General features: G+C 49.9%; 14 non-coding genes across 14 annotated transcripts; all 14 read left to right on the forward strand.

Moving 5' to 3' along the window:
* Positions 1–7,339: 7,339 nt before the first annotated feature.
* trnae-cuc (transfer RNA glutamic acid (anticodon CUC)) lies at positions 7,340–7,411 on the forward strand. The gene has a single exon. It is a non-coding gene; the product is annotated as a tRNA-Glu (tRNA).
* A 1,615-nt stretch (positions 7,412–9,026) lies between these two features.
* trnae-cuc (transfer RNA glutamic acid (anticodon CUC)) lies at positions 9,027–9,098 on the forward strand. The gene has a single exon. It is a non-coding gene; the product is annotated as a tRNA-Glu (tRNA).
* Positions 9,099–13,239: 4,141 nt separating this feature from the next.
* On the forward strand, positions 13,240–13,311 carry trnae-cuc (transfer RNA glutamic acid (anticodon CUC)). The gene has a single exon. It is a non-coding gene; the product is annotated as a tRNA-Glu (tRNA).
* A 435-nt stretch (positions 13,312–13,746) lies between these two features.
* On the forward strand, positions 13,747–13,818 carry trnae-cuc (transfer RNA glutamic acid (anticodon CUC)). The gene has a single exon. It is a non-coding gene; the product is annotated as a tRNA-Glu (tRNA).
* A 1,108-nt stretch (positions 13,819–14,926) lies between these two features.
* Positions 14,927–14,998, forward strand: trnae-cuc (transfer RNA glutamic acid (anticodon CUC)). Its single transcript has one exon. It is a non-coding gene; the product is annotated as a tRNA-Glu (tRNA).
* Positions 14,999–15,599: 601 nt separating this feature from the next.
* Positions 15,600–15,671, forward strand: trnae-cuc (transfer RNA glutamic acid (anticodon CUC)). Its single transcript has one exon. It is a non-coding gene; the product is annotated as a tRNA-Glu (tRNA).
* Positions 15,672–16,106: 435 nt separating this feature from the next.
* On the forward strand, positions 16,107–16,178 carry trnae-cuc (transfer RNA glutamic acid (anticodon CUC)). The gene has a single exon. It is a non-coding gene; the product is annotated as a tRNA-Glu (tRNA).
* A 2,961-nt stretch (positions 16,179–19,139) lies between these two features.
* trnae-cuc (transfer RNA glutamic acid (anticodon CUC)) lies at positions 19,140–19,211 on the forward strand. Its single transcript has one exon. It is a non-coding gene; the product is annotated as a tRNA-Glu (tRNA).
* Positions 19,212–19,646: 435 nt separating this feature from the next.
* Positions 19,647–19,718, forward strand: trnae-cuc (transfer RNA glutamic acid (anticodon CUC)). Its single transcript has one exon. It is a non-coding gene; the product is annotated as a tRNA-Glu (tRNA).
* Positions 19,719–20,826: 1,108 nt separating this feature from the next.
* On the forward strand, positions 20,827–20,898 carry trnae-cuc (transfer RNA glutamic acid (anticodon CUC)). The gene has a single exon. It is a non-coding gene; the product is annotated as a tRNA-Glu (tRNA).
* Positions 20,899–21,499: 601 nt separating this feature from the next.
* trnae-cuc (transfer RNA glutamic acid (anticodon CUC)) lies at positions 21,500–21,571 on the forward strand. Its single transcript has one exon. It is a non-coding gene; the product is annotated as a tRNA-Glu (tRNA).
* Positions 21,572–22,006: 435 nt separating this feature from the next.
* On the forward strand, positions 22,007–22,078 carry trnae-cuc (transfer RNA glutamic acid (anticodon CUC)). The gene has a single exon. It is a non-coding gene; the product is annotated as a tRNA-Glu (tRNA).
* A 2,122-nt stretch (positions 22,079–24,200) lies between these two features.
* Positions 24,201–24,272, forward strand: trnae-cuc (transfer RNA glutamic acid (anticodon CUC)). Its single transcript has one exon. It is a non-coding gene; the product is annotated as a tRNA-Glu (tRNA).
* Positions 24,273–24,707: 435 nt separating this feature from the next.
* trnae-cuc (transfer RNA glutamic acid (anticodon CUC)) lies at positions 24,708–24,779 on the forward strand. Its single transcript has one exon. It is a non-coding gene; the product is annotated as a tRNA-Glu (tRNA).
* The last annotated feature ends 706 nt before the right edge of the window (positions 24,780–25,485 follow it).

A 25,485-nucleotide genomic window follows, 5' to 3' on the forward strand; every position in this document is an offset into this window, starting at 1 on the left:
CCAGCGTGGCTTTATGCTTTCAAGTCTGCAAGTCTTTTAGGGAGGCAAGATAAAGTTTGAGAAATTTGAATGGAACAGTGTAAATGATCCGTCACTGCCTTCAGCAGATTGCACTCTGGCATGCCAGCGCATCTGCAGGCAGGCACCTGGCCATGAAATCCGGCAGTGGCGCGAGGGAAAAGAAAAGTCTTCTTCGAGCCGGATTTGAACCCGCGACCTAAGGATTGCCTTACTAACAACTACAGTCCTCCGCTCTACCAACTGAGCTATCAAAGGCACTAGCCTAAAGAGTTGGACTGAAAACTGACAAGTGCATTTAGGACAGACTCGGATGCTCTCCTATGATTGTAGAACGAGTACATCTGGCAAAAGCCTAGCCCTAGCCCCTGAACTTAATCCTATCTCCTTCCTTTCAGACGTGGCTGAAAACAGTGTCCCTGGTGGTCTAGTGGCTAGGATTCGGCGCTCTCACCACCGCGGCCCGGGTTCGATTCCCGGTCAGGGAAGCGTGCGCTTTCTTGCACACCAAGTCCACTACAAGACTCTGGAAGCCCCCCACCCACATGCTGTGTAGGTTAAAGGAATGTAAAGCGTCCTCCTTCTGCTACTTCCTTTTTTGCCAAACTTCTAAACGACACGTTGCTGCCTCATTCACCACCTCCACACACCCACACCAGCGTGGCTTTATGCTTTCAAGTCTGCAAGTCTTTTAGGGAGGCAAGATAATGTTTGAGAAATTTGAATGGAACAGTGTAACTGATCCGTCACTGCCTTCAGCAGATTGCACTCTGGCATGCCAGCGCATCTGCAGGCAGGCACCTGGCCATGAAATCCGGCAGTGGCGCGAGGGAAAAGAAAAGTCTTCTTCGAGCCGGATTTGAACCCGCGACCTAAGGATTGCCTTACTAACAACTACAGTCCTCCGCTCTACCAACTGAGCTATCAAAGGCACTAGCCTAAAGAGTTGGACTGAAAACTGACAAGTGCATTTAGGACAGACTCGGATGCTCTCCTATGATTGTAGAACGAGTACATCTGGCAAAAGCCTAGCTCTAGCCCCTGAACTTAATCCTATCTCCTTCCTTTCAGACGTGGCTGAAAATGGTGTCCCTGGTGGTCTAGTGGCTAGGATTCGGCACTCTCACCGCCGCGGCCCGGGTTCGATTCCCGCTCAGGGAAGCGTGTGCTTTCTTGCACACCAAGTCCACTACAAGACTCTGGAAGCCCCCCACCCACATGCTGTGTAGGTTAAAGGAATGTAAAGCGTCCTCCTTCTGCTACTTCCTTTTTTGCCAAACTTCTAAACGACACGTTGCTGCCTCATTCACCACCTCCACACACCCACACCAGCGTGGCTTTATGCTTTCAAGTCTGCAAGTCTTTTAGGGAGGCAAGATAATGTTTGAGAAATTTGAATGGAACAGTGTAAATGATCCGTCACTGCCTTCAGCAGATTGCACTCTGGCATGCCAGCGCATCTGCAGGCAGGCACCTGGCCATGATATCCGGCAGTGGCGTGAGGGAAAAGAAAAGTCTTCTTCGAGCCGGATTTGAACCCGCGACCTAAGGATTGCCTTATTAACAACTACAGTCCTCCGCTCTACCAACTGAGCTATCAAAGGTGCTAGCCTAAAAAGTTTGACTGAAAACTGACAAGTGCATTTAGGACAGACTCGGATGCTCTCCTATGATTGTAGAACGAGTACATCTGGCAAAAGCCTAGCCCTAGCCCCTGAACTTAATCCTATCTCCTTCCTTTCAGACGTGGCTGAAAACGGTGTCCCTGGTGGTCTAGTGGCTAGGATTCGGCGCTCTCACCGCCGCGGCCCGGATTCGATTCCCGCTCAGGGAAGCGTGTGCTTTCTTGCACACCAAGTCCACTACAAGACTCTGGAAGCCCCCCACCCACATGCTGTGTAGGTTAAAGGAATGTAAAGCGTCCTCCTTCTGCTACTTCCTTTTTTGCCAAACTTCTAAACGACACGTTGCTGCCTCATTCACCACCTCCACACACCCACACCAGCGTGGCTTTATGCTTTCAAGTCTGCAAGTCTTTTAGGGAGGCAAGATAATGTTTGAGAAATTTGAATGGAACAGTGTAAATGATCCGTCACTGCCTTCAGCAGATTGCACTCTGGCATGCCAGCGCATCTGCAGGCAGGCACCTGGCCATGATATCCGGCAGTGGCGCGATGGAAAAGAAAAGTCTTCTTCGAGCCGGATTTGAACCCGCGACCTAAGGATTGCCTTATTAACAACTACAGTCCTCCGCTCTACCAACTGAGCTATCAAAGGCGCTAGCCTAAAGAGTTGGACTGAAAACTGACAAGTGCATTTAGGACAGACTCGGATGCTCTCCTATGATTGTAGAACGAGTACATCTGGCAAAAGCCTAGCCCTAGCCCCTGAACTTAATCCTATCTCCGTCCTTTCAGACGTGGCTGAAAACGGTGTCCCTGGTGGTCTAGTGGCTAGGATTCGGCGCTCTCACCGCCGCGGCCCGGATTCGATTCCCGCTCAGGGAAGCGTGTGCTTTCTTGCACACCAAGTCCACTACAAGACTCTGGAAGCCCCCTACCCACATGCTGTGTAGGTTAAAGGAATGTAAAGCGTCCTCCTTCTGCTACTTCCTTTTTTGCCAAACTTCTAAACGACACGTTGCTGCCTCATTCACCACCTCCACACACCCACACCAGCGTGGCTTTATGCTTTCAAGTCTGCAAGTCTTTTAGGGAGGCAAGATAAAGTTTGAGAAATTTGAATGGAACAGTGTAAATGATCCGTCACTGCCTTCAGCAGATTGCACTCTGGCATGCCAGCGCATCTGCAGGCAGGCACCTGGCCATGAAATCCGGCAGTGGCGCAAGGGAAAAGAAAAGTCTTCTTCGAGCCGGATTTGAACCCGCGACCTAAGGATTGCCTTACTAACAACTACAGTCCTCCGCTCTACCAACTGAGCTATCAAAGGCACTAGCCTAAAGAGTTGGACTGAAAACTGACAAGTGCATTTAGGACAGACTCGGATGCTCTCCTATGATTGTAGAACGAGTACATCTGGCAAAAGCCTAGCCCTAGCCCCTGAACTTAATCCTATCTCCTTCCTTTCAGACGTGGCTGAAAACAGTGTCCCTGGTGGTCTAGTGGCTAGGATTCGGCGCTCTCACCACCGCGGCCCGGGTTCGATTCCCGGTCAGGGAAGCGTGCGCTTTCTTGCACACCAAGTCCACTACAAGACTCTGGAAGCCCCCCACCCACATGCTGTGTAGGTTAAAGGAATGTAAAGCGTCCTCCTTCTGCTACTTCCTTTTTTGCCAAACTTCTAAACGACACGTTGCTGCCTCATTCACCACCTCCACACACCCACACCAGCGTGGCTTTATGCTTTCAAGTCTGCAAGTCTTTTAGGGAGGCAAGATAATGTTTGAGAAATTTGAATGGAACAGTGTAACTGATCCGTCACTGCCTTCAGCAGATTGCACTCTGGCATGCCAGCGCATCTGCAGGCAGGCACCTGGCCATGAAATCCGGCAGTGGCGCGAGGGAAAAGAAAAGTCTTCTTCGAGCCGGATTTGAACCCGCGACCTAAGGATTGCCTTACTAACAACTACAGTCCTCCGCTCTACCAACTGAGCTATCAAAGGCACTAGCCTAAAGAGTTGGACTGAAAACTGACAAGTGCATTTAGGACAGACTCGGATGCTCTCCTATGATTGTAGAACGAGTACATCTGGCAAAAGCCTAGCTCTAGCCCCTGAACTTAATCCTATCTCCTTCCTTTCAGACGTGGCTGAAAATGGTGTCCCTGGTGGTCTAGTGGCTAGGATTCGGCACTCTCACCGCCGCGGCCCGGGTTCGATTCCCGCTCAGGGAAGCGTGTGCTTTCTTGCACACCAAGTCCACTACAAGACTCTGGAAGCCCCCCACCCACATGCTGTGTAGGTTAAAGGAATGTAAAGCGTCCTCCTTCTGCTACTTCCTTTTTTGCCAAACTTCTAAACGACACGTTGCTGCCTCATTCACCACCTCCACACACCCACACCAGCGTGGCTTTATGCTTTCAAGTCTGCAAGTCTTTTAGGGAGGCAAGATAAAGTTTGAGAATTATTAACAACTACAGTCCTCTGCTCTACCAACTGAGCTATCAAAGGTGCTAGCCTAAAGAGTTGGACTGAAAACTGACAAGTGCATTTAGGACAGACTCGGATGCTCTCCTATGATTGTAGAACGAGTACATCTGGCAAAAGCCTAGCCCTAGCCCCTGAACTTAATCCTATCTCCTTCCTTTCAGACGTGGCTGAAAACGGTGTCCCTGGTGGTCTAGTGGCTAGGATTCGGCGCTCTCACCGCCGCTGCCCGGGTTCGATTCCCGGTCAGGGAAGTGTGTGCTTTCTTGCACACCAAGTCCACTACAAGACTCTGGAAGCCCCCCACCCACATGCTGTGTAGGTTAAAGGAATGTAAAGCGTCCTCCTTCTGCTACTTCCTTTTTTGCCAAACTTCTAAACGACACGTTGCTGCCTCATTCACCACCTCCACACACCCACACCAGCATGGCTTTATGCTTTCAAGTCTGCAAGTCTTTTAGGGAGGCAAGATAAAGTTTGAGAAATTTGAATGGAACAGTGTAAATTATCCGTCACTGCCTTCAGCATATTGCACTCTGGCATGCCAGCACATCTGCAGGCAGGCACCTGGCCATGATATCCGGCAGTGGCGCGAGGGAAAAGAAAAGTCTTCTTCGAGCTGGATTTGAACCCGCAACCTAAGGATCGCCTTATTAACAACTACAGTCCTCTGCTCTACCAACTGAGCTATCAAAGGTGCTAGCCTAAAGAGTTGGACTGAAAACTGACAAGTGCATTTAGGACAGACTCGGATGCTCTCCTATGATTGTAGAACGAGTACATCTGGCAAAAGCCTAGCCCTAGCCCCTGAACTTAATCCTATCTCCTTCCTTTCAGACATGGCTGAAAACGGTGTCCCTGGTGGTCTAGTGGCTAGGATTCGCCGCTCTCACCGCCGCGGCCCGGGTTTGATTCCCGGTCAGGGAAGCGTGTGCTTTCTTGCACACCAAGTCCACTACAAGACTCTGGAAGCCCCCCACCCACATGCTGTGTAGGTTAAAGGAATGTAAAGCGTCCTCCTTCTGCTACTTCCTTTTTTGCCAAACTTCTAAACGACACGTTGCTGCCTCATTCACCACCTCCACACACCCACACCAGCGTGGCTTTATGCTTTCAAGTCTGCAAGTCTTTTAGGGAGGCAAGATAAAGTTTGAGAATTATTAACAACTACAGTCCTCTGCTCTACCAACTGAGCTATCAAAGGTGCTAGCCTAAAGAGTTGGACTGAAAACTGACAAGTGCATTTAGGACAGACTCGGATGCTCTCCTATGATTGTAGAACGAGTACATCTGGCAAAAGCCTAGCCCTAGCCCCTGAACTTAATCCTATCTCCTTCCTTTCAGACGTGGCTGAAAACGGTGTCCCTGGTGGTCTAGTGGCTAGGATTCGGCGCTCTCACCGCCGCTGCCCGGGTTCGATTCCCGGTCAGGGAAGTGTGTGCTTTCTTGCACACCAAGTCCACTACAAGACTCTGGAAGCCCCCCACCCACATGCTGTGTAGGTTAAAGGAATGTAAAGCGTCCTCCTTCTGCTACTTCCTTTTTTGCCAAACTTCTAAACGACACGTTGCTGCCTCATTCACCACCTCCACACACCCACACCAGCATGGCTTTATGCTTTCAAGTCTGCAAGTCTTTTAGGGAGGCAAGATAAAGTTTGAGAAATTTGAATGGAACAGTGTAAATTATCCGTCACTGCCTTCAGCATATTGCACTCTGGCATGCCAGCACATCTGCAGGCAGGCACCTGGCCATGATATCCGGCAGTGGCGCGAGGGAAAAGAAAAGTCTTCTTCGAGCCGGATTTGAACCCGCAACCTAAGGATCGCCTTATTAACAACTACAGTCCTCTGCTCTACCAACTGAGCTATCAAAGGTGCTAGCCTAAAGAGTTGGACTGAAAACTGACAAGTGCATTTAGGACAGACTCGGATGCTCTCCTATGATTGTAGAACGAGTACATCTGGCAAAAGCCTAGCCCTAGCCCCTGAACTTAATCCTATCTCCTTCCTTTCAGACATGGCTGAAAACGGTGTCCCTGGTGGTCTAGTGGCTAGGATTCGGCGCTCTCACCGCCGCGGCCCGGGTTTGATTCCCGGTCAGGGAAGCGTGTGCTTTCTTGCACACCAAGTCCACTACAAGACTCTGGAAGCCCCCCACCCACATGCTGTGTAGGTTAAAGGAATGTAAAGCGTCCTCCTTCTGCTACTTCCTTTTTTGCCAAACTTCTAAACGACACGTTGCTGCCTCATTCACCACCTCCACACACCCACACCAGCGTGGCTTTATGCTTTCAAGTCTGCAAGTCTTTTAGGGAGGCAAGATAAAGTTTGAGAATTATTAACAACTACAGTCCTCTGCTCTACCAACTGAGCTATCAAACGTGCTAGCCTAAAGAGTTGGACTGAAAACTGACAAGTGCATTTAGGACAGACTCGGATGCTCTCCTATGATTGTAGAACGAGTACATCTGGCAAAAGCCTAGCCCTAGCCCCTGAACTTAATCCTATCTCCTTCCTTTCAGACATGGCTGAAAACGGTGTCCCTGGTGGTCTAGTGGCTAGGATTCGGCGCTCTCACCGCCGCGGCCCGGGTTTGATTCCCGGTCAGGGAAGCGTGTGCTTTCTTGCACACCAAGTCCACTACAAGACTCTGGAAGCCCCCCACCCACATGCTGTGTAGGTTAAAGGAATGTAAAGCGTCCTCCTTCTGCTACTTCCTTTTTTGCCAAACTTCTAAACGACACGTTGCTGCCTCATTCACCACCTCCACACACCCACACCAGCGTGGCTTTATGCTTTCAAGTCTGCAAGTCTTTTAGGGAGGCAAGATAATGTTTGAGAAATTTGAATGGAACAGTGTAAATGATCCGTCACTGCCTTCAGCAGATTGCACTCTGGCATGCCAGCGCATCTGCAGGCAGGCACCTGGCCATGATATCCGGCAGTGGCGCGAGGGAAAAGAAAAGTCTTCTTTGAGCCGGATTTGAACCCACTACCTAAGGATCGCCTTATTAACAACTACAGTCCTCTGCTCTACCAACTGAGCTTTCAAAGGTGCTAGCCTAAATAGTTGGACTGAAAACTGACAAGTGCATTTAGGACAGACTCGGATGCTCTCCTATGATTGTAGAACGAGTACATCTGGCAAAAGCCTAGCCCTAGCCCCTGAACTTAATCCTATCTCCTTCCTTTCAGACGTGGCTGAAAATGGTGTCCCTGGTGGTCTAGTGGCTAGGATTCGGCGCTCTCACCGCCGCGGCCCGGGTTCGATTCCCGGTCAGGGAAGCGTGTGCTTTCTTGCACACCAAGTCCACTACAAGACTCTGGAAGCCCCCCACCCACATGCTGTGTAGGTTAAAGGAATGTAAAGCGTCCTCCTTCTGCTACTTCCTTTTTTGCCAAACTTCTAAACGACACGTTGCTGCCTCATTCACCACCTCCACACACCCACACCAGCGTGGCTTTATGCTTTCAAGTCTGCAAGTCTTTTAGGGAGGCAAGATAAAGTTTGAGAATTATTAACAACTACAGTCCTCTGCTCTACCAACTGAGCTATCAAAGGTGCTAGCCTAAAGAGTTGGACTGAAAACTGACAAGTGCATTTAGGACAGACTCGGATGCTCTCCTATGATTGTAGAACGAGTACATCTGGCAAAAGCCTAGCCCTAGCCCCTGAACTTAATCCTATCTCCTTCCTTTCAGACGTGGCTGAAAACTGTGTCCCTGGTGGTCTAGTGGCTAGGATTCGGCGCTCTCACCGCCGCGGCCCGGGTTTGATTCCCGGTCAGGGAAGCGTGTGCTTTCTTGCACACCAAGTCCACTACAAGACTCTGGAAGCCCCCCACCCACATGCTGTGTAGGTTAAAGGAATGTAAAGCGTCCTCCTTCTGCTACTTCCTTTTTTGCCAAACTTCTAAACGACACGTTGCTGCCTCATTCACCACCTCCACACACCCACACCAGCGTGGCTTTATGCTTTCAAGTCTGCAAGTCTTTTAGGGAGGCAAGATAAAGTTTGAGAATTATTAACAACTACAGTCCTCTGCTCTACCAACTGAGCTATCAAAGGTGCTAGCCTAAAGAGTTGGACTGAAAACTGACAAGTGCATTTAGGACAGACTCGGATGCTCTCCTATGATTGTAGAACGAGTACATCTGGCAAAAGCCTAGCCCTAGCCCCTGAACTTAATCCTATCTCCTTCCTTTCAGACATGGCTGAAAACTGTGTCCCTGGTGGTCTAGTGGCTAGGATTCGGCGCTCTCACCGCCGCGGCCCGGGTTTGATTCCCGGTCAGGGAAGCGTGTGCTTTCTTGCACACCAAGTCCACTACAAGACTCTGGAAGCCCCCCACCCACATGCTGTGTAGGTTAAAGGAATGTAAAGCGTCCTCCTTCTGCTACTTCCTTTTTTGCCAAACTTCTAAACGACACGTTGCTGCCTCATTCACCACCTCCACACACCCACACCAGCGTGGCTTTATGCTTTCAAGTCTGCAAGTCTTTTAGGGAGGCAAGATAAAGTTTGAGAAATTTGAATGGAACAGTGTAAATTATCCGTCACTGCCTTCAGCATATTGCACTCTGGCATGCCAGCACATCTGCAGGCAGGCACCTGGCCATGATATCCGGCAGTGGCGCGAGGGAAAAGAAAAGTCTTCTTCGAGCCGGATTTGAACCCGCGACCTAAGCATCGCCTTATTAACAACTACAGTCCTCTGCTCTACCAACTGAGCTATCAAAGGTTCTAGCTTAAAGAGTTGGACTGAAAACTGACAAGTGCATTTAGGACAGACTCGGATGCTCTCCTATGATTGTAGAACGAGTACATCTGGCAAAAGCCTAGCCCTAGCCCCTGAACTTAATCCTATCTCCTTCCTTTCAGACGTGGCTGAAAATGGTGTCCCTGGTGGTCTAGTGGCTAGGATTCGGCGCTCTCACCGCCGCGGCCCGGGTTCGATTCCCGGTCAGGGAAGCGTGTGCTTTCTTGCACACCAAGTCCACTACAAGACTCTGGAAGCCCCCCACCCACATGCTGTGTAGGTTAAAGGAATGTAAAGCGTCCTCCTTCTGCTACTTCCTTTTTTGCCAAACTTCTAAACGACACGTTGCTGCCTCATTCACCACCTCCACACACCCACACCAGCGTGGCTTTATGCTTTCAAGTCTGCAAGTCTTTTAGGGAGGCAAGATAAAGTTTGAGAAATTTGAATGGAACAGTGTAAATTATCCGTCACTGCCTTCAGCATATTGCACTCTGGCATGCCAGCACATCTGCAGGCAGGCACCTGGCCATGATATCCGGCAGTGGCGCGAGGGAAAAGAAAAGTCTTCTTCGAGCCGGATTTGAACCCGCGACCTAAGGATCGCCTTATTAACAACTACAGTCCTCTGCTCCACCAACTGAGCTATCAAAGGTGCTAGCCTAAAGAGTTGGACTGAAAACTGACAAGTGCATTTAGGACAGACTCGGATGCTCTCCTATGATTGTAGAACGAGTACATCTGGCAAAAGCCTAGCCCTAGCCCCTGAACTTAATCCTATCTCCTTCCTTTCAGACATGGCTGAAAACGGTGTCCCTGGTGGTCTAGTGGCTAGGATTCGCCGCTCTCACCGCCGCGGCCCGGGTTTGATTCCCGGTCAGGGAAGCGTGTGCTTTCTTGCACACCAAGTCCACTACAAGACTCTGGAAGCCCCCCACCCACATGCTGTGTAGGTTAAAGGAATGTAAAGCGTCCTCCTTCTGCTACTTCCTTTTTTGCCAAACTTCTAAACGACACGTTGCTGCCTCATTCACCACCTCCACACACCCACACCAGCGTGGCTTTATGCTTTCAAGTCTGCAAGTCTTTTAGGGAGGCAAGATAAAGTTTGAGAATTATTAACAACTACAGTCCTCTGCTCTACCAACTGAGCTATCAAAGGTGCTAGCCTAAAGAGTTGGACTGAAAACTGACAAGTGCATTTAGGACAGACTCGGATGCTCTCCTATGATTGTAGAACGAGTACATCTGGCAAAAGCCTAGCCCTAGCCCCTGAACTTAATCCTATCTCCTTCCTTTCAGACGTGGCTGAAAACGGTGTCCCTGGTGGTCTAGTGGCTAGGATTCGGCGCTCTCACCGCCGCTGCCCGGGTTCGATTCCCGGTCAGGGAAGTGTGTGCTTTCTTGCACACCAAGTCCACTACAAGACTCTGGAAGCCCCCCACCCACATGCTGTGTAGGTTAAAGGAATGTAAAGCGTCCTCCTTCTGCTACTTCCTTTTTTGCCAAACTTCTAAACGACACGTTGCTGCCTCATTCACCACCTCCACACACCCACACCAGCATGGCTTTATGCTTTCAAGTCTGCAAGTCTTTTAGGGAGGCAAGATAAAGTTTGAGAAATTTGAATGGAACAGTGTAAATTATCCGTCACTGCCTTCAGCATATTGCACTCTGGCATGCCAGCACATCTGCAGGCAGGCACCTGGCCATGATATCCGGCAGTGGCGCGAGGGAAAAGAAAAGTCTTCTTCGAGCTGGATTTGAACCCGCAACCTAAGGATCGCCTTATTAACAACTACAGTCCTCTGCTCTACCAACTGAGCTATCAAAGGTGCTAGCCTAAAGAGTTGGACTGAAAACTGACAAGTGCATTTAGGACAGACTCGGATGCTCTCCTATGATTGTAGAACGAGTACATCTGGCAAAAGCCTAGCCCTAGCCCCTGAACTTAATCCTATCTCCTTCCTTTCAGACATGGCTGAAAACGGTGTCCCTGGTGGTCTAGTGGCTAGGATTCGCCGCTCTCACCGCCGCGGCCCGGGTTTGATTCCCGGTCAGGGAAGCGTGTGCTTTCTTGCACACCAAGTCCACTACAAGACTCTGGAAGCCCCCCACCCACATGCTGTGTAGGTTAAAGGAATGTAAAGCGTCCTCCTTCTGCTACTTCCTTTTTTGCCAAACTTCTAAACGACACGTTGCTGCCTCATTCACCACCTCCACACACCCACACCAGCGTGGCTTTATGCTTTCAAGTCTGCAAGTCTTTTAGGGAGGCAAGATAAAGTTTGAGAATTATTAACAACTACAGTCCTCTGCTCTACCAACTGAGCTATCAAAGGTGCTAGCCTAAAGAGTTGGACTGAAAACTGACAAGTGCATTTAGGACAGACTCGGATGCTCTCCTATGATTGTAGAACGAGTACATCTGGCAAAAGCCTAGCCCTAGCCCCTGAACTTAATCCTATCTCCTTCCTTTCAGACGTGGCTGAAAACGGTGTCCCTGGTGGTCTAGTGGCTAGGATTCGGCGCTCTCACCGCCGCTGCCCGGGTTCGATTCCCGGTCAGGGAAGTGTGTGCTTTCTTGCACACCAAGTCCACTACAAGACTCTGGAAGCCCCCCACCCACATGCTGTGTAGGTTAAAGGAATGTAAAGCGTCCTCCTTCTGCTACTTCCTTTTTTGCCAAACTTCTAAACGACACGTTGCTGCCTCATTCACCACCTCCACACACCCACACCAGCATGGCTTTATGCTTTCAAGTCTGCAAGTCTTTTAGGGAGGCAAGATAAAGTTTGAGAAATTTGAATGGAACAGTGTAAATTATCCGTCACTGCCTTCAGCATATTGCACTCTGGCATGCCAGCACATCTGCAGGCAGGCACCTGGCCATGATATCCGGCAGTGGCGCGAGGGAAAAGAAAAGTCTTCTTCGAGCCGGATTTGAACCCGCAACCTAAGGATCGCCTTATTAACAACTACAGTCCTCTGCTCTACCAACTGAGCTATCAAAGGTGCTAGCCTAAAGAGTTGGACTGAAAACTGACAAGTGCATTTAGGACAGACTCGGATGCTCTCCTATGATTGTAGAACGAGTACATCTGGCAAAAGCCTAGCCCTAGCCCCTGAACTTAATCCTATCTCCTTCCTTTCAGACATGGCTGAAAACGGTGTCCCTGGTGGTCTAGTGGCTAGGATTCGGCGCTCTCACCGCCGCGGCCCGGGTTTGATTCCCGGTCAGGGAAGCGTGTGCTTTCTTGCACACCAAGTCCACTACAAGACTCTGGAAGCCCCCCACCCACATGCTGTGTAGGTTAAAGGAATGTAAAGCGTCCTCCTTCTGCTACTTCCTTTTTTGCCAAACTTCTAAACGACACGTTGCTGCCTCATTCACCACCTCCACACACCCACACCAGCGTGGCTTTATGCTTTCAAGTCTGCAAGTCTTTTAGGGAGGCAAGATAAAGTTTGAGAATTATTAACAACTACAGTCCTCTGCTCTACCAACTGAGCTATCAAACGTGCTAGCCTAAAGAGTTGGACTGAAAACTGACAAGTGCATTTAGGACAGACTCGGATGCTCTCCTATGATTGTAGAACGAGTACATCTGGCAAAAGCCTAGCCCTAGCCCCTGAACTTAATCCTATCTCCTTCCTTTCAGACATGGCTGAAAACGGTGTCCCTGGTGGTCTAGTGGCTAGGATTCGGCGCTCTCACCGCCGCGGCCCGGGTTTGATTCCCGGTCAGGGAAGCGTGTGCTTTCTTGCACACCAAGTCCACTACAAGACTCTGGAAGCCCCCCACCCACATGCTGTGTAGGTTAAAGGAATGTAAAGCGTCCTCCTTCTGCTACTTCCTTTTTTGCCAAACTTCTAAACGACACGTTGCTGCCTCATTCACCACCTCCACACACCCACACCAGCGTGGCTTTATGCTTTCAAGTCTGCAAGTCTTTTAGGGAGGCAAGATAATGTTTGAGAAATTTGAATGGAACAGTGTAAATGATCCGTCACTGCCTTCAGCAGATTGCACTCTGGCATGCCAGCGCATCTGCAGGCAGGCACCTGGCCATGATATCCGGCAGTGGCGCGAGGGAAAAGAAAAGTCTTCTTTGAGCCGGATTTGAACCCACTACCTAAGGATCGCCTTATTAACAACTACAGTCCTCTGCTCTACCAACTGAGCTTTCAAAGGTGCTAGCCTAAATAGTTGGACTGAAAACTGACAAGTGCATTTAGGACAGACTCGGATGCTCTCCTATGATTGTAGAACGAGTACATCTGGCAAAAGCCTAGCCCTAGCCCCTGAACTTAATCCTATCTCCTTCCTTTCAGACGTGGCTGAAAATGGTGTCCCTGGTGGTCTAGTGGCTAGGATTCGGCGCTCTCACCGCCGCGGCCCGGGTTCGATTCCCGGTCAGGGAAGCGTGTGCTTTCTTGCACACCAAGTCCACTACAAGACTCTGGAAGCCCCCCACCCACATGCTGTGTAGGTTAAAGGAATGTAAAGCGTCCTCCTTCTGCTACTTCCTTTTTTGCCAAACTTCTAAACGACACGTTGCTGCCTCATTCACCACCTCCACACACCCACACCAGCGTGGCTTTATGCTTTCAAGTCTGCAAGTCTTTTAGGGAGGCAAGATAAAGTTTGAGAATTATTAACAACTACAGTCCTCTGCTCTACCAACTGAGCTATCAAAGGTGCTAGCCTAAAGAGTTGGACTGAAAACTGACAAGTGCATTTAGGACAGACTCGGATGCTCTCCTATGATTGTAGAACGAGTACATCTGGCAAAAGCCTAGCCCTAGCCCCTGAACTTAATCCTATCTCCTTCCTTTCAGACGTGGCTGAAAACGGTGTCCCTGGTGGTCTAGTGGCTAGGATTCGGCGCTCTCACCGCCGCGGCCCGGGTTCGATTCCCGGTCAGGGAAGCGTGTGCTTTCTTGCACACCAAGTCCACTACAAGACTCTGGAAGCCCCCCACCCACATGCTGTGTAGGTTAAAGGAATGTAAAGCGTCCTCCTTCTGCTACTTCCTTTTTTGCCAAACTTCTAAACGACACGTTGCTGCCTCATTCACCACCTCCACACACCCACACCAGCGTGGCTTTATGCTTTCAAGTCTGCAAGTCTTTTAGGGAGGCAAGATAAAGTTTGAGAAATTTGAATGGAACAGTGTAAATTATCCGTCACTGCCTTCAGCATATTGCACTCTGGCATGCCAGCACATCTGCAGGCAGGCACCTGGCCATGATATCCGGCAGTGGCGCGAGGGAAAAGAAAAGCCTTCTTCGAGCCGGATTTGAACCCGCGACCTAAGGATCGCCTTATTAACAACTACAGTCCTCTGCTCCACCAACTGAGCTATCAAAGGTGCTAGCCTAAAGAGTTGGACTGAAAACTGACAAGTGCATTTAGGACAGACTCGGATGCTCTCCTATGATTGTAGAACGAGTACATCTGGCAAAAGCCTAGCCCTAGCCCCTGAACTTAATCCTATCTCCTTCCTTTCAGACATGGCTGAAAACGGTGTCCCTGGTGGTCTAGTGGCTAGGATTCGGCGCTCTCACCGCCGCGGCCCGGGTTTGATTCCCGGTCAGGGAAGCGTGTGCTTTCTTGCACACCAAGTCCACTACAAGACTCTGGAAGCCCCCCACCCACATGCTGTGTAGGTTAAAGGAATGTAAAGCGTCCTCCTTCTGCTACTTCCTTTTTTGCCAAACTTCTAAACGACACGTTGCTGCCTCATTCACCACCTCCACACACCCACACCAGCGTGGCTTTATGCTTTCAAGTCTGCAAGTCTTTTAGGGAGGCAAGATAAAGTTTGAGAATTATTAACAACTACAGTCCTCTGCTCTACCAACTGAGCTATCAAACGTGCTAGCCTAAAGAGTTGGACTGAAAACTGACAAGTGCATTTAGGACAGACTCGGATGCTCTCCTATGATTGTAGAACGAGTACATCTGGCAAAAGCCTAGCCCTAGCCCCTGAACTTAATCCTATCTCCTTCCTTTCAGACATGGCTGAAAACGGTGTCCCTGGTGGTCTAGTGGCTAGGATTCGGCGCTCTCACCGCCGCGGCCCGGGTTCGATTCCCGGTCAGGGAAGCGTGTGCTTTCTTGCACACCAAGTCCACTACAAGACTCTGGAAGCCCCCCACCCACATGCTGTGTAGGTTAAAGGAATGTAAAGCGTCCTCCTTCTGCTACTTCCTTTTTTGCCAAACTTCTAAACGACACGTTGCTGCCTCATTCACCACCTCCACACACCCACACCAGCGTGGCTTTATGCTTTCAAGTCTGCAAGTCTTTTAGGGAGGCAAGATAATGTTTGAGAAATTTGAATGGAACAGTGTAAATGATCCGTCACTGCCTTCAGCAGATTGCACTCTGGCATGCCAGCGCATCTGCAGGCAGGCACCTGGCCATGATATCCGGCAGTGGCGCGAGGGAAAAGAAAAGTCTTCTTTGAGCCGGATTTGAACCCACTACCTAAGGATCGCCTTATTAACAACTACAGTCCTCTGCTCTACCAACTGAGCTTTCAAAGGTGCTAGCCTAAATAGTTGGACTGAAAACTGACAAGTGCATTTAGGACAGACTCGGATGCTCTCCTATGATTGTAGAACGAGTACATCTGGCAAAAGCCTAGCCCTAGCCCCTGAACTTAATCCTATCTCCTTCCTTTCAGACGTGGCTGAAAATGGTGTCCCTGGTGGTCTAGTGGCTAGGATTCGGCGCTCTCACCGCCGCGGCCCGGGTTCGATTCCCGGTCAGGGAAGCGTGTGCTTTCTTGCACACCAAGTCCACTACAAGACTCTGGAAGCCCCCCACCCACATGCTGTGTAGGTTAAAGGAATGTAAAGCGTCCTCCTTCTGCTACTTCCTTTTTTGCCAAACTTCTAAACGACACGTTGCTGCCTCATTCACCACCTCCACACACCCACACCAGCGTGGCTTTATGCTTTCAAGTCTGCAAGTCTTTTAGGGAGGCAAGATAAAGTTTGAGAATTATTAACAACTACAGTCCTCTGCTCTACCAACTGAGCTATCAAAGGTGCTAGCCTAAAGAGTTGGACTGAAAACTGACAAGTGCATTTAGGACAGACTCGGATGCTCTCCTATGATTGTAGAACGAGTACATCTGGCAAAAGCCTAGCCCTAGCCCCTGAACTTAATCCTATCTCCTTCCTTTCAGACGTGGCTGAAAACGGTGTCCCTGGTGGTCTAGTGGCTAGGATTCGGCGCTCTCACCGCCGCGGCCCGGGTTCGATTCCCGGTCAGGGAAGCGTGTGCTTTCTTGCACACCAAGTCCACTACAAGACTCTGGAAGCCCCCCACCCACATGCTGTGTAGGTTAAAGGAATGTAAAGCGTCCTCCTTCTGCTACTTCCTTTTTTGCCAAACTTCTAAACGACACGTTGCTGCCTCATTCACCACCTCCACACACCCACACCAGCGTGGCTTTATGCTTTCAAGTCTGCAAGTCTTTTAGGGAGGCAAGATAAAGTTTGAGAAATTTGAATGGAACAGTGTAAATTATCCGTCACTGCCTTCAGCATATTGCACTCTGGCATGCCAGCACATCTGCAGGCAGGCACCTGGCCATGATATCCGGCAGTGGCGCGAGGGAAAAGAAAAGCCTTCTTCGAGCCGGATTTGAACCCGCAACCTAAGGATCGCCTTATTAACAACTACAGTCCTCTGCTCTACCAACTGAGCTATCAAAGGTGCTAGCCTAAAGAGTTGGACTGAAAACTGACAAGTGCATTTAGGACAGACTCGGATGCTCTCCTATGATTGTAGAACGAGTACATCTGGCAAAAGCCTAGCCCTAGCCCCTGAACTTAATCCTATCTCCTTCCTTTCAGACATGGCTGAAAACGGTGTCCCTGGTGGTCTAGTGGCTAGGATTCGCCGCTCTCACCGCCGCGGCCCGGGTTTGATTCCCGGTCAGGGAAGCGTGTGCTTTCTTGCACACCAAGTCCACTACAAGACTCTGGAAGCCCCCCACCCACATGCTGTGTAGGTTAAAGGAATGTAAAGCGTCCTCCTTCTGCTACTTCCTTTTTTGCCAAACTTCTAAACGACACGTTGCTGCCTCATTCACCACCTCCACACACCCACACCAGCGTGGCTTTATGCTTTCAAGTCTGCAAGTCTTTTAGGGAGGCAAGATAAAGTTTGAGAATTATTAACAACTACAGTCCTCTGCTCTACCAACTGAGCTATCAAAGGTGCTAGCCTAAAGAGTTGGACTGAAAACTGACAAGTGCATTTAGGACAGACTCGGATGCTCTCCTATGATTGTAGAACGAGTACATCTGGCAAAAGCCTAGCCCTAGCCCCTGAACTTAATCCTATCTCCTTCCTTTCAGACGTGGCTGAAAACGGTGTCCCTGGTGGTCTAGTGGCTAGGATTCGGCGCTCTCACCGCCGCTGCCCGGGTTCGATTCCCGGTCAGGGAAGTGTGTGCTTTCTTGCACACCAAGTCCACTACAAGACTCTGGAAGCCCCCCACCCACATGCTGTGTAGGTTAAAGGAATGTAAAGCGTCCTCCTTCTGCTACTTCCTTTTTTGCCAAACTTCTAAACGACACGTTGCTGCCTCATTCACCACCTCCACACACCCACACCAGCATGGCTTTATGCTTTCAAGTCTGCAAGTCTTTTAGGGAGGCAAGATAAAGTTTGAGAAATTTGAATGGAACAGTGTAAATTATCCGTCACTGCCTTCAGCATATTGCACTCTGGCATGCCAGCACATCTGCAGGCAGGCACCTGGCCATGATATCCGGCAGTGGCGCGAGGGAAAAGAAAAGTCTTCTTCGAGCCGGATTTGAACCCGCAACCTAAGGATCGCCTTATTAACAACTACAGTCCTCTGCTCTACCAACTGAGCTATCAAAGGTGCTAGCCTAAAGAGTTGGACTGAAAACTGACAAGTGCATTTAGGACAGACTCGGATGCTCTCCTATGATTGTAGAACGAGTACATCTGGCAAAAGCCTAGCCCTAGCCCCTGAACTTAATCCTATCTCCTTCCTTTCAGACATGGCTGAAAACGGTGTCCCTGGTGGTCTAGTGGCTAGGATTCGGCGCTCTCACCGCCGCGGCCCGGGTTTGATTCCCGGTCAGGGAAGCGTGTGCTTTCTTGCACACCAAGTCCACTACAAGACTCTGGAAGCCCCCCACCCACATGCTGTGTAGGTTAAAGGAATGTAAAGCGTCCTCCTTCTGCTACTTCCTTTTTTGCCAAACTTCTAAACGACACGTTGCTGCCTCATTCACCACCTCCACACACCCACACCAGCGTGGCTTTATGCTTTCAAGTCTGCAAGTCTTTTAGGGAGGCAAGATAAAGTTTGAGAATTATTAACAACTACAGTCCTCTGCTCTACCAACTGAGCTATCAAACGTGCTAGCCTAAAGAGTTGGACTGAAAACTGACAAGTGCATTTAGGACAGACTCGGATGCTCTCCTATGATTGTAGAACGAGTACATCTGGCAAAAGCCTAGCCCTAGCCCCTGAACTTAATCCTATCTCCTTCCTTTCAGACATGGCTGAAAACGGTGTCCCTGGTGGTCTAGTGGCTAGGATTCGGCGCTCTCACCGCCGCGGCCCGGGTTTGATTCCCGGTCAGGGAAGCGTGTGCTTTCTTGCACACCAAGTCCACTACAAGACTCTGGAAGCCCCCCACCCACATGCTGTGTAGGTTAAAGGAATGTAAAGCGTCCTCCTTCTGCTACTTCCTTTTTTGCCAAACTTCTAAACGACACGTTGCTGCCTCATTCACCACCTCCACACACCCACACCAGCGTGGCTTTATGCTTTCAAGTCTGCAAGTCTTTTAGGGAGGCAAGATAATGTTTGAGAAATTTGAATGGAACAGTGTAAATGATCCGTCACTGCCTTCAGCAGATTGCACTCTGGCATGCCAGCGCATCTGCAGGCAGGCACCTGGCCATGATATCCGGCAGTGGCGCGAGGGAAAAGAAAAGTCTTCTTTGAGCCGGATTTGAACCCACTACCTAAGGATCGCCTTATTAACAACTACAGTCCTCTGCTCTACCAACTGAGCTTTCAAAGGTGCTAGCCTAAATAGTTGGACTGAAAACTGACAAGTGCATTTAGGACAGACTCGGATGCTCTCCTATGATTGTAGAACGAGTACATCTGGCAAAAGCCTAGCCCTAGCCCCTGAACTTAATCCTATCTCCTTCCTTTCAGACGTGGCTGAAAATGGTGTCCCTGGTGGTCTAGTGGCTAGGATTCGGCGCTCTCACCGCCGCGGCCCGGGTTCGATTCCCGGTCAGGGAAGCGTGTGCTTTCTTGCACACCAAGTCCACTACAAGACTCTGGAAGCCCCCCACCCACATGCTGTGTAGGTTAAAGGAATGTAAAGCGTCCTCCTTCTGCTACTTCCTTTTTTGCCAAACTTCTAAACGACACGTTGCTGCCTCATTCACCACCTCCACACACCCACACCAGCGTGGCTTTATGCTTTCAAGTCTGCAAGTCTTTTAGGGAGGCAAGATAAAGTTTGAGAATTATTAACAACTACAGTCCTCTGCTCTACCAACTGAGCTATCAAAGGTGCTAGCCTAAAGAGTTGGACTGAAAACTGACAAGTGCATTTAGGACAGACTCGGATGCTCTCCTATGATTGTAGAACGAGTACATCTGGCAAAAGCCTAGCCCTAGCCCCTGAACTTAATCCTATCTCCTTCCTTTCAGACGTGGCTGAAAACGGTGTCCCTGGTGGTCTAGTGGCTAGGATTCGGCGCTCTCACCGCCGCGGCCCGGGTTCGATTCCCGGTCAGGGAAGCGTGTGCTTTCTTGCACACCAAGTCCACTACAAGACTCTGGAAGCCCCCCACCCACATGCTGTGTAGGTTAAAGGAATGTAAAGCGTCCTCCTTCTGCTACTTCCTTTTTTGCCAAACTTCTAAACGACACGTTGCTGCCTCATTCACCACCTCCACACACCCACACCAGCGTGGCTTTATGCTTTCAAGTCTGCAAGTCTTTTAGGGAGGCAAGATAAAGTTTGAGAAATTTGAATGGAACAGTGTAAATTATCCGTCACTGCCTTCAGCATATTGCACTCTGGCATGCCAGCACATCTGCAGGCAGGCACCTGGCCATGATATCCGGCAGTGGCGCGAGGGAAAAGAAAAGCCTTCTTCGAGCCGGATTTGAACCCGCGACCTAAGGATCGCCTTATTAACAACTACAGTCCTCTGCTCCACCAACTGAGCTATCAAAGGTGCTAGCCTAAAGAGTTGGACTGAAAACTGACAAGTGCATTTAGGACAGACTCGGATGCTCTCCTATGATTGTAGAACGAGTACATCTGGCAAAAGCCTAGCCCTAGCCCCTGAACTTAATCCTATCTCCTTCCTTTCAGACATGGCTGAAAACGGTGTCCCTGGTGGTCTAGTGGCTAGGATTCGGCGCTCTCACCGCCGCGGCCCGGGTTTGATTCCCGGTCAGGGAAGCGTGTGCTTTCTTGCACACCAAGTCCACTACAAGACTCTGGAAGCCCCCCACCCACATGCTGTGTAGGTTAAAGGAATGTAAAGCGTCCTCCTTCTGCTACTTCCTTTTTTGCCAAACTTCTAAACGACACGTTGCTGCCTCATTCACCACCTCCACACACCCACACCAGCGTGGCTTTATGCTTTCAAGTCTGCAAGTCTTTTAGGGAGGCAAGATAAAGTTTGAGAATTATTAACAACTACAGTCCTCTGCTCTACCAACTGAGCTATCAAACGTGCTAGCCTAAAGAGTTGGACTGAAAACTGACAAGTGCATTTAGGACAGACTCGGATGCTCTCCTATGATTGTAGAACGAGTACATCTGGCAAAAGCCTAGCCCTAGCCCCTGAACTTAATCCTATCTCCTTCCTTTCAGACATGGCTGAAAACGGTGTCCCTGGTGGTCTAGTGGCTAGGATTCGGCGCTCTCACCGCCGCGGCCCGGGTTCAATTCCCGGTCAGGGAAGCGTGTGCTTTCTTGCACACCAAGTCCACTACAAGACTCTGGAAGCCCCCCACCCACATGCTGTGTAGGTTAAAGGAATGTAAAGCGTCCTCCTTCTGCTACTTCCTTTTTTGCCAAACTTCTAAACGACACGTTGCTGCCTCATTCACCACCTCCACACACCCACACCAGCGTGGCTTTATGCTTTCAAGTCTGCAAGTCTTTTAGGGAGGCAAGATAATGTTTGAGAAATTTGAATGGAACAGTGTAAATGATCCGTCACTGCCTTCAGCAGATTGCACTCTGGCATGCCAGCGCATCTGCAGGCAGGCACCTGGCCATGATATCCGGCAGTGGCGCGAGGGAAAAGAAAAGTCTTCTTTGAGCCGGATTTGAACCCACTACCTAAGGATCGCCTTATTAACAACTACAGTCCTCTGCTCTACCAACTGAGCTTTCAAAGGTGCTAGCCTAAATAGTTGGACTGAAAACTGACAAGTGCATTTAGGACAGACTCGGATGCTCTCCTATGATTGTAGAACGAGTACATCTGGCAAAAGCCTAGCCCTAGCCCCTGAACTTAATCCTATCTCCTTCCTTTCAGACGTGGCTGAAAATGGTGTCCCTGGTGGTCTAGTGGCTAGGATTCGGCGCTCTCACCGCCGCGGCCCGGGTTCGATTCCCGGTCAGGGAAGCGTGTGCTTTCTTGCACACCAAGTCCACTACAAGACTCTGGAAGCCCCCCACCCACATGCTGTGTAGGTTAAAGGAATGTAAAGCGTCCTCCTTCTGCTACTTCCTTTTTTGCCAAACTTCTAAACGACACGTTGCTGCCTCATTCACCACCTCCACACACCCACACCAGCGTGGCTTTATGCTTTCAAGTCTGCAAGTCTTTTAGGGAGGCAAGATAAAGTTTGAGAATTATTAACAACTACAGTCCTCTGCTCTACCAACTGAGCTATCAAAGGTGCTAGCCTAAAGAGTTGGACTGAAAACTGACAAGTGCATTTAGGACAGACTCGGATGCTCTCCTATGATTGTAGAACGAGTACATCTGGCAAAAGCCTAGCCCTAGCCCCTGAACTTAATCCTATCTCCTTCCTTTCAGACGTGGCTGAAAACGGTGTCCCTGGTGGTCTAGTGGCTAGGATTCGGCGCTCTCACCGCCGCGGCCCGGGTTCGATTCCCGGTCAGGGAAGCGTGTGCTTTCTTGCACACCAAGTCCACTACAAGACTCTGGAAGCCCCCCACCCACATGCTGTGTAGGTTAAAGGAATGTAAAGCGTCCTCCTTCTGCTACTTCCTTTTTTGCCAAACTTCTAAACGACACGTTGCTGCCTCATTCACCACCTCCACACACCCACACCAGCGTGGCTTTATGCTTTCAAGTCTGCAAGTCTTTTAGGGAGGCAAGATAAAGTTTGAGAAATTTGAATGGAACAGTGTAAATTATCCGTCACTGCCTTCAGCATATTGCACTCTGGCATGCCAGCACATCTGCAGGCAGGCACCTGGCCATGATATCCGGCAGTGGCGCGAGGGAAAAGAAAAGCCTTCTTCGAGCCGGATTTGAACCCGCGACCTAAGGATCGCCTTATTAACAACTACAGTCCTCTGCTCCACCAACTGAGCTATCAAAGGTGCTAGCCTAAAGAGTTGGACTGAAAACTGACAAGTGCATTTAGGACAGACTCGGATGCTCTCCTATGATTGTAGAACGAGTACATCTGGCAAAAGCCTAGCCCTAGCCCCTGAACTTAATCCTATCTCCTTCCTTTCAGACATGGCTGAAAACGGTGTCCCTGGTGGTCTAGTGGCTAGGATTCGGCGCTCTCACCGCCGCGGCCCGGGTTTGATTCCCGGTCAGGGAAGCGTGTGCTTTCTTGCACACCAAGTCCACTACAAGACTCTGGAAGCCCCCCACCCACATGCTGTGTAGGTTAAAGGAATGTAAAGCGTCCTCCTTCTGCTACTTCCTTTTTTGCCAAACTTCTAAACGACACGTTGCTGCCTCATTCACCACCTCCACACACCCACACCAGCGTGGCTTTATGCTTTCAAGTCTGCAAGTCTTTTAGGGAGGCAAGATAAAGTTTGAGAATTATTAACAACTACAGTCCTCTGCTCTACCAACTGAGCTATCAAACGTGCTAGCCTAAAGAGTTGGACTGAAAACTGACAAGTGCATTTAGGACAGACTCGGATGCTCTCCTATGATTGTAGAATGAGTACATCTGGCAAAAGCCTAGCCCTAGCCCCTGAACTTAATCCTATCTCCTTCCTTTCAGACATGGCTGAAAACGGTGTCCCTGGTGGTCTAGTGGCTAGGATTCGGCGCTCTCACCGCCGCGGCCCGGGTTTGATTCCCGGTCAGGGAAGCGTGTGCTTTCTTGCACACCAAGTCCACTACAAGACTCTGGAAGCCCCCCACCCACATGCTGTGTAGGTTAAAGGAATGTAAAGCGTCCTCCTTCTGCTACTTCCTTTTTTGCCAAACTTCTAAACGACACGTTGCTGCCTCATTCACCACCTCCACACACCCACACCAGCGTGGCTTTATGCTTTCAAGTCTGCAAGTCTTTTAGGGAGGCAAGATAAAGTTTGAGAATTATTAACAACTACAGTCCTCTGCTCTACCAACTGAGCTATCAAACGTGCTAGCCTAAAGAGTTGGACTGAAAACTGACAAGTGCATTTAGGACAGACTCGGATGCTCTCCTATGATTGTAGAACGAGTACATCTGGCAAAAGCCTAGCCCTAGCCCCTGAACTTAATCCTATCTCCTTCCTTTCAGACATGGCTGAAAACGGTGTCCCTGGTGGTCTAGTGGCTAGGATTCGGCGCTCTCACCGCCGCGGCCCGGGTTTGATTCCCGGTCAGGGAAGCGTGTGCTTTCTTGCACACCAAGTCCACTACAAGACTCTGGAAGCCCCCCACCCACATGCTGTGTAGGTTAAAGGAATGTAAAGCGTCCTCCTTCTGCTACTTCCTTTTTTGCCAAACTTCTAAACGACACGTTGCTGCCTCATTCACCACCTCCACACACCCACACCAGCGTGGCTTTATGCTTTCAAGTCTGCAAGTCTTTTAGGGAGGCAAGATAAAGTTTGAGAATTATTAACAACTACAGTCCTCTGCTCTACCAACTGAGCTTTCAAAGGTGCTAGCCTAAATAGTTGGACTGAAAACTGACAAGTGCATTTAGGACAGACTCGGATGCTCTCCTATGATTGTAGAACGAGTACATCTGGCAAAAGCCTAGCCCTAGCCCCTGAACTTAATCCTATCTCCTTCCTTTCAGACGTGGCTGAAAATGGTGTCCCTGGTGGTCTAGTGGCTAGGATTCGGCGCTCTCACCGCCGCGGCCCGGGTTCGATTCCCGGTCAGGGAAGCGTGTGCTTTCTTGCACACCAAGTCCACTACAAGACTCTGGAAGCCCCCCACCCACATGCTGTGTAGGTTAAAGGAATGTAAAGCGTCCTCCTTCTGCTACTTCCTTTTTTGCCAAACTTCTAAACGACACGTTGCTGCCTCATTCACCACCTCCACACACCCACACCAGCGTGGCTTTATGCTTTCAAGTCTGCAAGTCTTTTAGGGAGGCAAGATAAAGTTTGAGAATTATTAACAACTACAGTCCTCTGCTCTACCAACTGAGCTATCAAAGGTGCTAGCCTAAAGAGTTGGACTGAAAACTGACAAGTGCATTTAGGACAGACTCGGATGCTCTCCTATGATTGTAGAACGAGTACATCTGGCAAAAGCCTAGCCCTAGCCCCTGAACTTAATCCTATCTCCTTCCTTTCAGACGTGGCTGAAAACGGTGTCCCTGGTGGTCTAGTGGCTAGGATTCGGCGCTCTCACCGCCGCGGCCCGGGTTCGATTCCCGGTCAGGGAAGCGTGTGCTTTCTTGCACACCAAGTCCACTACAAGACTCTGGAAGCCCCCCACCCACATGCTGTGTAGGTTAAAGGAATGTAAAGCGTCCTCCTTCTGCTACTTCCTTTTTTGCCAAACTTCTAAACGACACGTTGCTGCCTCATTCACCACCTCCACACACCCACACCAGCGTGGCTTTATGCTTTCAAGTCTGCAAGTCTTTTAGGGAGGCAAGATAAAGTTTGAGAATTATTAACAACTACAGTCCTCTGCTCTACCAACTGAGCTATCAAACGTGCTAGCCTAAAGAGTTGGACTGAAAACTGACAAGTGCATTTAGGACAGACTCGGATGCTCTCCTATGATTGTAGAACGAGTACATCTGGCAAAAGCCTAGCCCTAGCCCCTGAACTTAATCCTATCTCCTTCCTTTCAGACATGGCTGAAAACGGTGTCCCTGGTGGTCTAGTGGCTAGGATTCGGCGCTCTCACCGCCGCGGCCCGGGTTTGATTCCCGGTCAGGGAAGCGTGTGCTTTCTTGCACACCAAGTCCACTACAAGACTCTGGAAGCCCCCCACCCACATGCTGTGTAGGTTAAAGGAATGTAAAGCGTCCTCCTTCTGCTACTTCCTTTTTTGCCAAACTTCTAAACGACACGTTGCTGCCTCATTCACCACCTCCACACACCCACACCAGCGTGGCTTTATGCTTTCAAGTCTGCAAG

This window comes from Hoplias malabaricus, chromosome 8 (assembly GCF_029633855.1).
Source record: "Hoplias malabaricus isolate fHopMal1 chromosome 8, fHopMal1.hap1, whole genome shotgun sequence".
Lineage (NCBI taxonomy): Eukaryota > Metazoa > Chordata > Actinopteri > Characiformes > Erythrinidae > Hoplias > Hoplias malabaricus.